Genomic DNA, 17,663 nt, shown 5'->3' on the forward strand with positions numbered 1-17,663 from the left:
AAGGCATCAGCAATGAAAGTTTTAACGGAACTTAGACTTGTAGCTTGAAATTAAGTGATGACAAAAATCCAAATACTTTGGGGAAATAGAAGATAATTTTTGGTTATTTAGCTCTAGAGGTAGAGATAAGCAAAAAATACAATATAAACTAATTTACTAACAGCTATTTCTGATTTCAGGTAAGGTCTTTGGGCCTTAATACACAAATTATACCTAATAATAATATTATTATTATTTAAAAGCTACTTATATGTGCAAGATACTATTCTAAATGGTTTCTCTCTCGTATATTACATATTATATACCATATATATTTTATATCATGTGAGAAAGCCTATATATGTAGAAGATACGTTCACTTAACCCTTAAAACAGTATTATGATTATTGTCATCCCCAATTTATAGATGGTAAAACTGAGACAAAGGTTAGCTCCCTTAGCCAAGGTTAATAAACATCTAATGAACGGTGGTGCTGGAACATGAACCCAGGCAGTTTGATTTCAGAGGCCTTGCGCTAAACCATCATGCTACACTGCCTCGCTCTATGATTATAAATAAGTGAAAGTCACTTCTTCCACAAATAAAACTATTTTTAAAGTGAAACCCAATAGCAGCAAGCTCTATTGCTTTCAGGGAAAATGGAGCCCTGCTAATGCAGCTCAAACCAAGGTGAGTCCTAAGCTGGGAAGATGAACTGAATCTGAGCAGAGCTGCAAGCAGGTTATCTAAGAACCAGGTCATGTTTAGGAACCATGTACAGAGCTGAGGTATAGTGTATTAATTAGTGTATAACCACTGGTTACTCTTCTGTGTAATGTTACCATCAGTGAGTAGACTGAAAATTATGAATAATTTCTATACAAGTTAGATGAGAACTAAGGTGAGAAGTAAAAAGGGATTAGCCCTTAGTCCTAGTGAAGCAGGTTCTTGGGCTTCTTTTGTGTGAAGCATGGCCTTAGACGTTACTCCCAGGCTCTGCCAATGACCTCACAAGTAGCTTGGAGACAAGGGGAATCAGAAGTGAAGATGAGGGTACCAGAGAACCAGTCAGTTTCAGCCCATCCCGGAAGGCCGGGATGTCTAAGCTTCCAGATGCCTAGTCTGAAGCCAGTTGAGAGTGTCCATTAAAAGAGGTGCTGCAGTCAACCGCCGAGTGTATGGATTGCCTAGTATTAGTCATATTATAAGAGGTTTTATTTAATGAAATGAGAGTGCAAATTGAAATCCCTCTAACTTGAATTATTGTGGTATTTATCCTGTCATCGCTCTATTATTTTTTTTATTTCAAAACTACATTCTAGGAGTTCCCCTTGTGGCTCAGTGGTAACAAACCTGACTAGTATCCGTGAGGACTCGGGTTGATCCCTGGCCCCACTCAGTGGGTAAAGGATCGGCCTTGCTGTGAGCTGTGGTGTAGGTCGCAGATGTGGCTCGGATCTAGTGTTGCTGTGGCTGTGGTGTAGGCCAGCAGCTACAGCTCTGATTCAGCCCCCTACCCTGGGAACTTCCATATGCAGTGGGTGCGGCCTTTAAAAACAAACAAAAAACTAACAAAAAAGCTATATTCTGTTTCAAAAAGGGAGAGAATAATTTCCAAGTAAATATGTTTTAAATCTTCATTTCCTCATTTATATACAGAGATTATTCAGTTTACCTAATAACATCCTTGAAGGCCCAATTAAAATACAATTTATATGCAGAGTCTTTCCCTGAGCCCCCGCAGCTAGAATTTCTTTTCCTAGCCTCCGATTCCACAAGGACTTTATCTGCATGTTCCTTAAAGCCTCATCATTAGATGGATGGAAGGACAGCACAGATACACAAGGGTCGGAAGTGCAAAGCTTAGCAGAGAAAAGCGAATCATCCAATTGCTCTGAGCACCAGTTTTCCGGAGCGACAGCAACATAGGTTGGATTCCGATTGGGCAGGACCTTAAATGCCAAGATCAAGGGTTCAGCCTTTCTTTGGCCCTTGAAGGTTTTCAAGCAGGAACGTGACAGAACAGAGCTCTAGGGAGAACGAGCGGATGAAGTCGAGGCAGGAGAGTCTGCAGAGACCTTTGAGAGGTTTTAACAAGAGCCTAAACTGGGACAGTGGCAGCTGGCAAGTGGCCTAGTTTGTCTTGCCTTGGCCTATTGCAAAGGGAGAATCACTTTGAGCCAAAGAGAAACGTGAAATCTATTTCATACCATGGCAGACCCTGTCCAGATAAATGCCACGTGGCCGAAAATGAGATTCGGGCTGACGGGGACAGTTAACCACAGGAAGTTGCCTCTGTAGGCCCAGAACTCAGTCTCATCAAGGACAGCAGTGGGCTGACTCCCTGATCAAACACCGCCTGTGGGCTTTAACCCCTAGCCTGTGGCTTCCTCTCCCTGCCTCAATGACGCTTCGGGGCCACGGGCGCTCCAAGACCCCTCAGGCCTTTGCTGGCAAGAAAGAGACCCTTCAGATTTGGAGTGAATACGTATTGCCCACGGTGCCTCAGTTAGAGCGAGGCGGACATGGAGGGCAATTATTCCTCTCATTCACCCTGGGTCATGAGTCCATGCTAGGAAGAAAAATTACTGCATACTGAATATTGGGCATATTTTAAGGGAGCACCCCAAGCAGTTACCTTTAAAGCTGGTGAAATCAAATTGTATTTCTGGCACTATGTCCACACTAACCGCACCCCCAGCAAGTGCGGATTCACGTTTACAGTTATGGCCTCGTTCACTGTCTTGTCACGTCGTCGGAATCCTCCCCCACAGACTGAATCCATTCAACAGACAAGTTGGCCTTAGGAAGAGCTTATTGAAAATTAGTTAATAATAAATCATACATTCCTAGCCCTCCATTTATTGGAATACTTGAAAAGTCAGGAAATTCCATTTTCCAGACCCTCCTGATATGTTTACTCTATAATTTTAACAATATCTTACCAGAGAAACCAAATAATTACATGTAACCAGATACATATATTATGCTTTATCTGGTCTTCTGCAAATTACTAAAGAGAGATGAGAAAATTTTTTAAAGCATTGGATTTTACTTATTTCTCACTTAAAAATGTGAGCACAACTTCAAAGCTATTTGTATACAGATTCTTGGATATCTGTGTAGAAAGTTACAGTAAATCAGCCTGTCCTAACCAAGAAATCTAGAAAGGTGAGGTCATGTTTTACTTAATCTCTCATCGCAAGGAGTTTTATAAAATATCTATTGTTCAAAGCCATCTGTTAGGACTATATTCAGACAAATGTAGGAGGCATTAAACATTCCCCATTATTCACCACTTGACCCATTTGGAGCCTGTATTTTTTTCACAAGAAAAATCTTGGTTCTGCAAAGCCCCAGCGTGGGAAGAGTTGACCCCCGTCAGCTTCCTCTCCCAAAATACACAGGAAAGCGGCCTGCCTCCCTGTACGATGACCAAACTGGGAACTACTCCTTTCTCACAATTTGCTAGGGCCGGAGAACAGATGACGGACAGCAGCTAGACCCCAAGGACACGGTGCTCCAAAAAGCCCTGGACAGCAACTGTCTTGAATCCAGCCCTTGTACGTAGTGCTCAGGGAGTTCCCTTGTGAGCTCAGTGGGTTAAGGGCCTGGTGTTGTCACTGCCATGGCTCTGGTTAAAGCTGAGGCACAGGTTCGATCCTTGGCCCGGGAAGTTCCACATGCCACGGATGCAGCTCCCCCCACAAAACAAGTAGTGCTCAGGTTATCTCAGCATCATAACAGTGCTAAAGCCACCTCTAACTTGGTGCTGATAGTCTGTAATTATAAAGGAGGGTTCAGTTTCAGTAATGGATCTGGTTGCTTCAAATGAGGCAGAATTGTCATATCAAATAGTCTGTGGACAGAGAGGTTTTGTGTGTGTGTGTTTGTGTGTGCGCGCGCACACGCAGAGAGAGCGCGCAAAAGGGGGGGGGAAGAGGGGGTGATGGGGGGAGAGAGGGGGAGAGAGGGAGATTGTGCATCGTGCCACCTGCATCCAGTTAATGCTGTTAATTCAGGCTGCTTTGGGTCATTTGAGTCTAAATTCCGTGGTGCAACATGTCTAAGGCTTTGGAATCCAGACTTGCTAGTTTGGTCCAAAAATTTTTTTAGGAGTGGAGGGATGGAGCGATGGGAAGGATGCCCTCTGTGCCGTAGGTGGTCTTGGGTCTAGGAAAGCTACGTAGAGGCAGATTATTCTCTCTCTTCAAGAGATCAGAAAATAAGAAAAAAGACCTTTTATTTTCCTGCCTCAGAAGCAGCTGCTTTGCAGAACCACTACCATGAGGTTTAATTAATATGTGTATTTGCAGATTCTCCAGGGGACGGCTAAGTTATGTAAGTGTTGTCATCTAGTACATTTTCATTTTTCATGAATAATTTGCACTTCCTGCTGAGAAACTTGGGTGGAATTCTTTTGTACATAGCACCCAAAGACATATCATCAGTTCCAGTTTGTGCAGCTGAAGAGAAAATGTCGAGGGTCCTTACGTGGAACTTTACTGCCTGGTGGACTGTCCTACTTATTCTATCTCAAGTCCCATCCTCTTTTGCCTTCCGATGGAATTTAGAGGCATCGCTTTAGATTGAAAAGTCATATTCCCAGTAGTCCCTTGGCTTTTGTGGACGGTAATCAAATCATGCCCGTTTTTTCTAATTTTAGGTTTTCTCTTTTGAGAGGAATAAATACACAGTTTATCCTATATGTGTGTTTATTTCCAGCCCTAGATTTATAAGGGAAGAGAGATTAGGTGCAATTCAGTCATTCTGATCCATTGCCAAGGGATGAAGGATGAATGGGGTCTTATTCTCAATAAAAGTTGCTATGAACGGAGTCAAATTTTGATTTATAGGCATTTATCTCCCCAAGTTCTGCCACTGCCACCCGCCTTCTCACACTTCCACCTGCGTGCTTGGGGAAGTTGCCAGCCTTGCAGTGTTGGGTAGGTGGCGAGGAGAGATCCCTGCTGCCTCCTGATACAAAGGAGGAGTCAGCAACCTGTCACTCCGCTTACTGGATGCCAGGAGTCAAAGACAAATTGGCCTTAGGGCTGGCCTCTCTGCTCTTTCTGGCCTTCCCTCTGGGCCCCATCACTGGAGGCCGTGGCTTCCGAGGTCAGTCCCGTCTGCATCTGCTCAACATTCTAGGGCCACCAGTGTGGGGAGGTGCTAAAGGTACCTGGGAGCTCACTGCCTAGTCCAAGAGACGGGAAGCAGTCAGACAGTGTCACGACATGAAATAGTCTGTTACTGCTTGGGAGTAAGCTCCAGGGCAGCGCCCCAGCCCTAGAGTGGGGAGGTAGGTCTCGAAGGATGGACAGGAGTTAGATAAGGAACAGCCAAGGTTGATCCAGACCAGGGTGAGATTTTCAGGGCGGAGCTGGGGCAAGGGGACTGGCGTTATAAATGTACCAGCGCTGTGCTTTATGTGCGTGCCCCCATTTGACCGTATCGAATGGGCCCCACCCTCCCTCTTTAACGTGTGAAGGAATCAAGGCTTAGATTTGGCCATGGCTCTAATCGGTAGAAGACCCTGCATTTGACCTCAAGATGTTTTGATCTGAAGTCAGTGCTTCCCGGATCCCACCTTCTTCCCCGACAGCCTGAGTGGCTCAGGCAGGAGTTTCAGAATCAGCCTTGGACTCTATCCCACAGTAGATGCAGAAGGAGCAGCTGTTACATCGGATCTAAGGCGGGCGGGCGAGGGGGGGCACTGAGGCTCTGGTCCACCAGAGGCTGCACTGCATTGAGTGAGTGAAGGGAAGACACACCTGGGCGGTACCAAAAATATTTGCCAGGCGGGGGGGAGGGCTCAGGTTACTGAGGGCCATTTAGGCAAGAGGAGAGCAGGACAGCGAAATGCGCAATGAGAGGCTGGAATCCCTTGTCTCCCGGCTCAGCCGGTAGGTGTGAGCTGGGATAGGCTGAGTGCAGGTCAACTGATGAGGAAGCTGCTTCGATGATGAAGTCATGAAACTGGGAGAGAGGAGAGAAGGTGTCGGGGGAGGGTGAATACATTTGTCCCCAGACATTTGTGAGGGGCTGGTTCCAGGACCCCGAGAGATACCAAAATGCACAAATGCTCAAGTCCTTTTTATAAAATGGCGCATTTGCGTACAACCTACGCACGACCTCTCTTTAAATCACCTCTGTGTTAGCTGATACAGTGCAAATGCTATGGAAATAGTTGCCCACGCCCAACAAGTTTAAGTTTTGCTTTTTGGAACTTTCTGGAATTTTTTGGAATATTTTCTAAGTTTGGTTGAATCCTGGAATGCAAAACCTGCAGATCCAAAGGAAGACAGACTGGAATCAACAAAATCAGAAAAATTCAGGGAGGCAGTTGGATCCTTTTCTCTCCCACGGGCTCTTTCCAATTTCTGCAGTATCTGCAGATTCACCACCGTTCTGCTCCCTACCACCGCAGCTACTATAAGGCAGCTCTCCCAGTGACTTAACACAACAAAGGATGATCCCTGTTGCCCTTTCTTCACTTTTATTTGTACTATAAAGAACAGATTTGTTGACTGGTGTTTTCCGACAATAGTTTACGAAAAAAATATAGTCTAGCATTTAGACCCCATCATGCCTTGGCATCACATATAATATGCCGGCGCTTTCGGTCTGTCTGTTTTAACTCTTGGGGATCAAATTATATTATTCTCATCATCACTCCCCTTGCCCTGGCGTTTCAGAGATCTCAGAATTTATGTTCTTGTCATCAAATACAGAGATTCTTCACTGTTTACTACAGTGCATTTCTGGAAGCAGCATCCTTAAGCTGATCGTTGTAGAATGTCACCCATTTTCCCACAGTCGCTGTTACATCAGGTAGTGCAGGTCTGACTCAAGACCTACATTAACTACATCCAAATTATGAAAGGCGCTAAGTCATAAGAGCGAACTGACCACAATCCTGCCGTGCTTCAACAACAACAGCAACAACAAAAAAGGATGATGCAAGCTACATTATAAATGGGGACAAGATCCCAGATCAGCAAGGTGGCTTGCCCAAGTCACGTAAATAATAAGCGATCCAGGACTAGAACCCGATTTTCTGTGTCCTACCTAGGGTAGTGCTTTTTCCCTTTCCCCACCCTGCCTTCCCAAGAAAGTGCTTTAAATGATCATGAACGCGGCTCCAGAGTACATGTGGGCAGCACAAAGATAACACAAGCATCTCTTTGTTAGTCAGCCCTTACCAATGCCAGACCTCGGCTAAGCTTTTATACAAATTATTTCATTAAAAACCAAAATGGCCTAGTAACGGACTGTTCTTATCCCCAATATACAGATAAGGAAACTGCAAATTTGAGAGTCTGAAAAACTTGTTCAAGATCATTTATTAAGTGGCAAAACCAGACGTGCGCCTCCCCCAAGCTCCTAACCTTCCATTTTAAAATGGGGGAAAGGACCCAGAAGGGTTAAGAGACGTACTCAGGGCTACCTAAGGGGTTAGACGCTCATCCCCTGACACCATGCTCAGTCCTCTTTCCCTCCATCAAACCACAGACCAGCATGGAGATGCTGGCTATACGTTTTCTTGAACAAATCAATAGATTTGCTTCCTCCTTAAAATTTAGAAAGGGTTTGGAGGAATTAAAAAGATACCCAGGGATGCTAAACTCGAGTCCTTCTTTTCCTCTAAATTTTATCTCCAGTAATAATTTCATAACTCTCCCATTAGTCATTCTTTCAATATTTGTCATTGTTATCCAGGAATATTTGCAAGGGCCAGAGACTCACTTTTGTTATGAAGCTGCAGGAGAAAAGGAACTTTGCTTGAATCGATTCCTATTGTTCATCTTCTTTTCTTTGCTCTTCCCTGACCCTGCCACATTAAGGAGGGCCTTGAACAAGGAAAGAAGTTAAGACAGGGAAATCTAAGGTGTATGTGACGAATGAGAAGAAAACCCCGTTGTATTCCTTTGCTTTGAAAATGGTGTTTGAGTTGCTTTTTTTTTTAAAAAAAAAACATAAGCTCATAAGTCCCCTGATTTTTTCTGCTGTGCATGTGGACCTATGTGAGAAGAGGTAAAAATTTGAAAATTGAAACACGGATGTTTATTAGACAAAACTGGGTGTACAAAAGCATCCATAAATAGTGGTTTGCTCTGAGCACAGTGATCTAAGAATTATTAGTAAATGCTATACCTTGTCACAATGCTCATGTTCATGTTTTGTGGCTTTGCCTAGGAAATTAAAGTAGGTGAAATATTACCATGTGATAACAGTAGCATTATGTGCTTATTAGCAGCAGGTACTCGTTAATCGCTTTATCGAAGACTCACAGTAACTTATGAGTTAGGGACCACATCTGAGTCCCAGTACAGAGATGAGGAGTACGAGGAATGAGAGATGTTGAATCAGCAATGGTGACACACCTATGAGGCCTAGACGCTGGGTTTGAGCTGGGTCTAAATTTCAAGAGTGAGAGATTCTGCCTCTCGTAGAATAGAACTTCCTATTGCAGGAGACACTGATCATTGTATGCTACTGGCTGTTGATGCTTTTATCATCCAAGGCTTTAGTTTAAAAAATGATTAATATGAATGACAGTCAAGACTTTCATAAATAGCAGAGAAATCCAGCATATATTTCTTTAGTTATCAGTGACCGGCCAGGATAGACATATGCAAAAAGAGAAGTGTATTTGACATTTTAGAGAATCTTAATCTCTTCAAAATCAAGTTTATCACCACCATACATGGAGTGTCATACAGATTATATGATATTTAAGTGCATACTATTATTGCCTATTTAAATAGATGCTGAAACCAAATTTTATTTAGAATTATGAATCTTAAACTAAGGGAGGGGAACCAACATTTATCAAAAATCACTATTACATATTAGATATTCATATGCATTATTTCATTCAATACTCAACAGAGCACTGTGAAGTGTTTTTATCCATTCTTCCAGAGGAGAGCTAATTTTAAAGAATAATGTACTCAAGATTCAAACAGGTTGGAAGTGGCTGGACAGTTTTAAAACAGGCTTGCCAGCCTCCAAATCCTGTTCTCTTGTGTCTCCGCCATACTTGAATTAGACTGGAACTTGTGGGCCGTGTAGGCTTGGGATGAAACTCTTTATATGGCTTCCTTGAAAACTTCTAACTACTGAGTTTAACTGTTGTTAAAGGTTTAACACCATGTAAGAAGAAAATTCCAGTAGAAGCAAACCTTTTTAAACTCCAAGTTCAGTTTCAGAAATGGTCTGAACATATGGTTAGTTGATGAGACCAACCAGGAAAATCAAATAATTTCAGTCCAGTAAATGAGCTAAAAAGCAGATGGAGAAGGCCACCCTCTCACCTTTCCCAGGGTGGAAAACTGGCAAAGAACTTCTGTTAAAAAAAAGTATACCAGGAGGGGTCCTTTTATCCAGGACTTTCATCTAAAGAAAAAAAAAAAAAAACAGTAATTTTAAAAGAGAGATGTGTGATCTTGTTTATGTGTTGTTGGATTTGGTCGGCTAGAATTTTGTTGAGAATTTTTGTGTCTATTTTCATCAAAGATATTGGCCTCTAATTTTCTTCTTTGGTGGTATCTTTGTCTAGTTTTGGTATTAGGATGATGGTGGCTTCATAGAATGTCTTTGGGAGTGTTCCTTCTTCCTCAATCTTTTGAAAAGTTTAAGAAGGATGGGTATAAGTTCTTCTTTGGATGTTTGGTAGAATTCACCTGTGAAGCCATCTGGTCTTGGACTTTTGTTTGTAGGGAGTGTTTTTATTACGTTTTCATTTTCGTTTCTAGCGCTTGGTCTGTTTAGTTGACCATTGTGATTTCTCCTTTTTCATTTCTTATTTTATTTGGGTTCTTTCTCTCTCTTCTTCTTGGTGAGTCTGGCCAGAGTCTGTCGATTTTGTTTACCCTTTCAAAGAACCAGCTCTGGGTTTTATTAATTTTTTTCTATTTTTTTAATCCCTATTTTATTGATTTCCTTTCTGAGCTTCATGATTCCCTTCCTTCTGCTGACTTGAGGTTGAAAGAACCTTTACCAGTTTTTCCCTGGTTTCCATAGAACCTTACCTTCACATAAATCTCAGGTTAAATGAACATCACAACTTGAGAATGCATGTTTAGGCCGGAGGAGGCGACGGTGGAGGAAGTGACCAGAGGTTAAGTTAGTTGTAGATACAACCACAGAGATAAGTTCCAAAGTAAGCTGAGGAATTTAATGACGGTTCTGGGATGCAAACAGAAAGATTCCATTTTGAACCCAAAAATGGGGAGGATGAAAAGCAAGACTAGAGGAAAAGAAGGAAGATAGGGTTAAGTGTCGGCCATAAAGGAGAACAGCGAGTTATTTAATGGGCACGGAGTTTCAGTTTGGAATATGGTGAAAACCTCTGCAGACGGATGATGGTGATGGTGGCACAACGGTCTCAGTGCCCTTGACTCAGAACTGTGCGCTGAAACATGATTAAAACGGAAACTGTTGTGCTCTGTGTATCTTACCACAATATTTTAAATTTTGGCAAAGGATCTGAATAGACATTTCTCCAAAGAAAGGATTAGGGCTGGAAAGAAATGCCTAATTGTACTTAGGTTTTTGTTTCATTAAACTATAGTATAAAATTATTCTTTTCACATTAAAAAATGCTTTATTGTGCTGTGTTTTCCTTTGAGTTCAGTTTTCATAAAACAGGCAGCTGAGTGCAAAGGCAGATTCTTCCTCAGTGAACCATGCATGTTAGAAGCTGGGTCTAGAAAGTTCCCACGTGGTGCAGGGGGTTAAGGGTCCAGCATTGCCACCACTGTGGTATGGGTTGCGAGTGCAGTGCAGGTTCGATCCCTGGCCCAGAAACGTCCACATGTCTCAGGTGCGGCCAAAAAAAAAAAAAAAAAAAGGCTGGGTCTATTCTCAAGCCTTAACAAAAGCCCACTGTTAACTCAGTGCAACACATCTTCATACTTTTTCTCAACAAATGTTGATTAAGAGCCCACTTTGTGTCATGTCAAATTCAGAATTCCAGGAACACAGCAATGAGTAAAACAGCGCCTTTCTCGCCGGTCTTACACCCTCGGGGGGAATAGGCAATAAACCAACAGGTAAACAATTACGATGGAAGTAAGTATCGTATACTAAAGATCCCCTCAAAGACTAGAGAGGCGGAAAGAATGAGCCTAACCGCCGGGCTCTGAGGAGGACTGTTAGTGATGAAGAAGAGCGAAGGCGGGCGCTTTCTCTGTACACTTTCTTCCTTTGGTTTCCCTTTTGCCACCTATTAGAACAGGATATTTCTGTCACTTTCTGAGGAGCTATCAGGGAGGACAGATGGCCACCCGATTAACTACCCACCACTGCAGAGGTGCCAGTGTGGTACAAGGAGAGTGAGAAACAGGCTCAGAGGGGGCACAGAGCTGGCTGGTGGCACAAACAAGCCTCCTGAAACTCCTCTCCTGATCTCTCTTTTTGATTTTTCCTTTGCACCAGTATTTTACACACATTGAGTGGTTTCGTTAAGCTCTCTTTCTGTCTCTCGGACACACACACACAGGCACACAGGCGCAGAACTAAAAAGGGAGAAAACAAAACAAAATAATTACTCTGGGAATTTTGTTAGGTGGGCCGTGCCATCCTACCGTTGGAGAAATGCGTGAGAATGATCAGAGCACACCCAGGCATACGTCCCGTCCTGCACCTAACAGTAATCCCATCGTTCTTTTTGCTGAATCCCAGAGTTTGGTTCCTTCTCTGCCTTCAGTGTCTTAAAAGCCAATTCTTAGCAGACTGAATTATACATTCTGCTCCACTGTTAGAATGAATACTGCGGCCAAATTGTGCCCAGGATTCTGAGTCTAACATAATGGTAGTGGCTATAAAAGCAGGGCCTTGAGCAGGATCAGGGGCTTAATGTTGAATCCAACAGGAGCTTGTTTCTGTGATTTGTCTTGGCCTCATTCTTCAATTTATTACTGGGCACAAAACCCCATATTGAAAAGAACAGGTTTAAGTAAATGCTTTTGAAATTTCATTTCGGTTGCTGCATAAACTGTTTCTTAAAGGTATAAAAGAGTTTTCTTAGATCCTGCCTTCATGGCCAGAGGTCACCTTCAGTGAAACACTCTCCCAGAGGGCCTCACACGCTTCACACGTCACTGTATATACTCTAAATACAATATTTTTAGAACTATTTTATTACCTATTCTATAACATCTTAGAGTATTTTTAAAATAGTATGGTCTAGTTGTTATGTATTACTTCTTGAGATAGTAGAGGAATTTATCTTTCCTCAATAGGCATACAGTCCCTAATTTTTAAAGTGTTTGTTCAGAATTCCCTTTGTCACTTGGTTTGAAACTCAAGTAATTTTTTCTGTAGAAACAGTGATGAACTTGATGGCTAGGTCCCCAGACTGGTCCACATTTGTCTATTTAACTCATGACATTTCTCAAGAGTAGTAATACTGCGCTAACAGCATGGAAGAAGCTAAATCCCATGTCGATGGATATTTCTGTATCTCTCAGATTCAAGAAAGATGCCCAAGGCATCTGCTTCACCCATGCGGCAGACAGCGTGTAAGAGAGAAGTCCTTCACCTTCTCCACCTGCTGAGGCCAGAGGAACCATAACCCATGATTAGTTCCGTGACTGGAACGTTTGCTGGGGAAGGCGTATGGAGTAGGAATGGGATGTATGGCCTGGAGCCACGAAGGCCAGGTGATGCACAGGAAGATAAAAGCCGCAGCCGGGGCCTGGGTGGCCACCACCTGTGTTCACAACACCCTCTTTCTCATTTTCCTTGGATGGGCTGCTTCAGTGGCCAACGTCCCTTTTTTTCTGGCTGTTGTGTGGCCCTTCCAATCCAACGTTTTTGTTTTTTTGTTTTTGTTTTTGTTTTGACCTTCTCTGGCACTCGCAGAGCAAACCTGGGCACACAGACCCCCTTTTCCTGAACGAGCACTTCAGACTCCTGAGTGCAATTTTCTTTTCGACACTCTTGCAGCATCAGGGCGAAGCATGAGGAATAACACGTCTCCTCTCAAGTGCCTTTACCTCCCCCCTCCTGTATAGCATTAGGTCACCCTCGGGGGATGTATGGATTTGTAGGTGATCTGAGGACTCGATTCCCATCTTACCACGGAAGCGACCAGAGTGATCCTCCGAATTCCCCGAAGGGAAGTGGGTTGATTGCAGCTGGGTCTGGTGTGGAGAAGGGCTTATGATCCAAGCATCACTGTAATACTCACAAGAGTCTAGATTTTTCCATGTGCCAGGGACTCATGGAAAGAGTGGAATCCTACTGAAGTCAAGAATTCCTGTCTATATAGTCTGTCCAGATAATACATATTGTCAATGTGGACACTGGTCGATAGTCTTCGGTGAAGCCAATATTATTGCCTTCCAGGCGAAAACGCAATTATTAATATTTTAAATGATATTTTTCACATATTAGAAAGTATATTGAAAAATCTTTTTGTCTGGGTACCAGAATGGAAAATATTAGACAGACGTGAGTCATTAACAAAAACATCATTGAAAATAGAGGAATTAGGGGTTCCCAGTGGGTTAAGAATCTGACTGCAGCAGCTCAACTCACTGCGGAGGTGCAGGTTCTATCCCCAGCCCTGTGCAGAGGGCGAAGGATCTGGTGTGCAGTCATAACTTTAAAAAAAAAAAAAAAAAAACAGAGGAATTAGGCTTTCAATGTAAACTTTCTATTTATGACAGAGGGCAAAGCAGTAATCCTGACTAAACTTCTCCCCAGATTCTGCTAAATATTGTGGCCACGTCAGATTGCCCTTCTCAAGAGTAAAACTCATTGTCAGAGAACTTGAGAATTTTCTCCCACAACCCTAAAATATCTCTTTTCTGTATAAATAAAAATCCATCTGGAAAACAAACCAAAGATGGTTAGAAGACACTGCCCTCCCCCAGAAAAACATTCCCTCCAAAGATGAATGTGATTGTTTTACGAAGTGTCTTCTCATGTACCACTAATTATCTTCGAACTTTTTCTATAACTGAAATTTGCAGATAGTGATGGAACAGAGTTCTTGAAAGTGTTCATTCATTAAGAGATACGGAGAGAATTACTCCGATAGCGTATGTTCACTAAGAGACCAAAGGGATTTGCCTTTGCCTTTGGTAATTCCTCGTATAGTGATCCGCAGTAATCCGTGCTACGATTAAGCATAGAATTCTCTGGCAGCCCGAAAGGAACACATGTCTGTCTGCTTTGTATCGTTGGCTTCAACCAGAAGAGTTCACAAGTGTCACTTCTCAGGCAGAATCAGGGAACCTCAGACCATCGAGGCTGCTCTGGAGAAGATGGAGGTGGAGAGAATACCAAACAGTGCGGAGGCTGGAGGGGGAGGGATGTGGCGGGGACAGTGGAGAGGAACACGTGTGGCGGAGGAAGAAGAAAAAGGCACTGGGATGGCGAGAAGCAGGCAAGCTGCCTCAGCTTGGCCAAATTTTTAGGAAATTCCCTTCAGTTCTCTTTTTTAATTAATGCTAAGTTTCATTGAAGGAAATAGTGACATATCCTTTCTGGATGAGATTCTGAGGAAAGAAGACCTTGTAACCATGGGGAAAGATTTCTCAGAAATCTACCAGATCTAGGCGTTTGCTTCAGGTGGCATTTTTGTGGATCCGCCCTGTTTCCATCCTCTGGGTGATTCTGCCCCCAGCCTGGGACAGTTCTTCTTTTATTGATGTAGAACATGGGGTGGGGGTAGGGGTGGGAGGAGAGTTTCTTTTTCTTGGATATTCCTGAATCCCTAACTTTACTGACAGGGTAAGAGCGATATGCTGTGCCAGAGGTTCTTGCTGCCTCCTTTGCTGCCTGCAATGTGTGAGGCACCTCTGGATGCCTGGGTCTCCTGTTGATACCAACACCATGGCATTACGTCCTCGGTGAATTCTTATTCCCCCATCCATGCAACCAATAGTAAATAAGTGCCTCCTGTGTGCCCAGCCCATTCCTTGTTACCAGGGATCTAAGGAGGACTGAGACATTGCCCCTGTCCTTAGGAAGCTCAGTTGTGCTGTGGACCCAGCTAATGCAGCAGCCTTGCTGGGACATGTCCACTTGAGCGCTGGTGCTAGTGGTACCCAGATCCATTGAGATGCCTCCAGATTTCAGCAAGGCCACGCCAGCCCTTGGTCAGGTATATTTTATCTGCCTCTCCAATCTCAACATTGCAAGGTAGTACTGGGTGGTGATTCACAGGAGGATTTGACTCAGCCATTATTCCTCTTTTCTAATTATTTCGTGGTGTGGATTCATAGAAGCAGTTGGTCCTTTCACTGAAATGTTTCTGCCTATCAGTTAAGTCAAACAGTAAGGGTTCTTACTGAATCTAATATTGAGCTAACGTTTTAAAAGATAACTCATCTGACACCTCTGAATGTCTACAGTGAACCATTTATATAAGAAGTGTGAACATGTCTAGAAGTCCTCTAGAAGCTCACAATCTCCCAAATTATTTATATGCACATTTCCTGGAGATCAACCACCAGGTAGAAAACTCAGAAGGTATTGATATTTGATACCGCCGAAGCCCTGGGGAATCATACATTGATTTGTCTTCTTTGCACCCTCTTGAGTGAAGGCTAGTTAGTTCAGCTGTTGGGTTCGTGGTACTCATGCTTTCAAGTTCCGTGTTTCAGCCTCTGCATGGACTATTGTGCTTCCACACTCTGGTCAGGTCTTTTCCAGGTGCACACCAAAGGTAAAGGCATATGGATGGCTCAGTCTGAATCCATCATCACCTTGGAGAAGACAAGGCAACATGTATATTTCATGACAGGTCAATCAGTGAAGGGCGGGGCAGTAATGTCTTCTTGGGTCGAGGATACCTGTGAGGCAAGTGCCCTGTTCCTCTGGGTGAAAGCCAGATGTCTGAACGTTGCAGGCTAACTCCCTGTTAGACCTCCTCTCTTGAGCTGCCCATCATCACCACTGCTGCTCTCCTGGATGATGCCTACGGACTTGGCAGCTGCTTGGCTCAGGAAATTAGCAATCCAGGCTCAGAGGCTCTCTCCTCCAAGAAAGTAAGGCTCCAGGAGAACACAGAGTGGCAGCTCATAGCTGAATTCAGCCCAAAGATGTATTTGACCCATAAAGAGTTTGCAGTCATGTGAATCAGTGGCTGAATTTCCAGCTTCTTTTGGCAACTGAAAGGTCAGGCAATAGAGAGTGCGGATGTCTGCAGGTGACCTTTGGCTGCGGCTGGGTAGCTGCTGCCCCATCTCTTCCAGGCACAGGCCCTTCTATCTGCCAACCTTCCAACTGACCCATTCCCTTAGGCACTTTTCCTGCCTGGCCCCAGGAGCCTTATTATCCAGGCAGTGCCTAACCCAGTCCTCTTTGTAACGAGCTTGACTGCCACCTGCACTGAGTCAATGGTAGGAACTTTGCTGGGAATGCAGGGATTATTCAGTGGCTGCTTATAACATATCTGGTGTGGAGACAACCCATTTGGTGTTCTTTGGGGCCTTTCATATTTTGTCTTCAGTAGATAAAGATGAGACTAGTTGTGTACTGGGCTCACATAGAAGTGATTTAAGGATGTGGATTAGGCACAGTCGTTACAATTCTTAAATCCAGCCACCCTTAGGAAATGCTCGTGGATAAGTAGCCTCTGTTGCAGTCAACTGATAACTTTGCATCACAGGTACTCTTGTTGCCACTAGAGGGTCCACTGAAGATGCACGAATGCAGTCATGATTTGGCCAGGTGTGTCTTTGTTTCAAAAATACAATCACCAATTTTTGTGGGCATCAGCTATTCTCATTTGTGTGTGTTCTTTTAGTGGAGAAAAGAATCAAAAATAATGCTTCAGTTCAAGATTTTGATTTATCATAAAAGATGAGCTAGAATCTTATTTTAATAATTTAATCTCCTTCATCATGATTGTGTTATATAAAATAATGCTCATTTGAGGGACTAGTTTATCAGACAGATAAACAGAAATACGACTCTTTCAATAGGCTCCGTTTCTTTCCTATCATACAGTTTTTGCCAGGGCTCCTTAGAAGCTGAAGCGGTAGAACTGTGATTGGGTGAGCGCTTCTGTAGCTGTAAGCAGACGTGTTTGCAGCATCCATCTGGAGGCAGCCTAGGGTGGGATGTGATCACCGAGGCAGGGAAGACGGCGGTGGCCGGTGGCAGCGGTTGGGGAGAGGCAGGGCCCAGAAGCCCACAAATCCACCTGCCATTTCTACACCTCTGGTTCCTATAGATGGTCCCTGCTGCTTCCTGTCCAGTACTCCAGGCTCTCTTTGCTCTAAGCCTCACCCCCATGGCCTCTGCTTTCCCTGATTCCTGAGCTCCCAGGAGGTTTCTGAGCACTGGCCTCCACAGGCACCATAGGAGGCACAGACCTGCTCTCTGGAACCCCCTGGCCCCACTGCAGACCATCACTGCTCCCTGGAGGAGCATGTGCCATGCGAGCAGAGTGAGCTCCATCTCTAAGCTCATGCTGCTGGGCACAAGTACTTGGTACATTGGGCAAGCCAACTAAAACTGTCCATGCTGTCTTTTCCAGGTCTGTAAAATATGACTCGCAATGCTGACCTAGCTCTTAAGGCTCTGATAAAAGTTTCTCAGCACCTGCTGGAAAATCAGGAGAGTATCTATTAGAATTACAACAAAGGAGTTCCCATTGTGGCTCAGCAGTAAAGAACCCAGCTAGTATCCATGAGGTTGCAGATTCAATCCCTGG

General features: G+C 43.7%; 1 protein-coding gene and 1 long non-coding RNA gene across 14 annotated transcripts in view; one reads left to right on the forward strand and one right to left on the reverse strand.

Moving 5' to 3' along the window:
- The window catches only part of MBNL2 (muscleblind like splicing regulator 2), a 159,340-nt gene that overhangs the window by 135,312 nt on the left and 6,365 nt on the right, over positions 1-17,663 (forward strand). The window lies entirely within an intron of this gene.
- Positions 1-17,663, reverse strand: part of LOC125113452 (uncharacterized) — an 82,848-nt gene that overhangs the window by 22,765 nt on the left and 42,420 nt on the right. The window lies entirely within an intron of this gene.

This window comes from Phacochoerus africanus, chromosome 13, assembly GCF_016906955.1.
Source record: "Phacochoerus africanus isolate WHEZ1 chromosome 13, ROS_Pafr_v1, whole genome shotgun sequence".
Taxonomy (NCBI): Eukaryota; Metazoa; Chordata; class Mammalia; order Artiodactyla; family Suidae; genus Phacochoerus; species Phacochoerus africanus.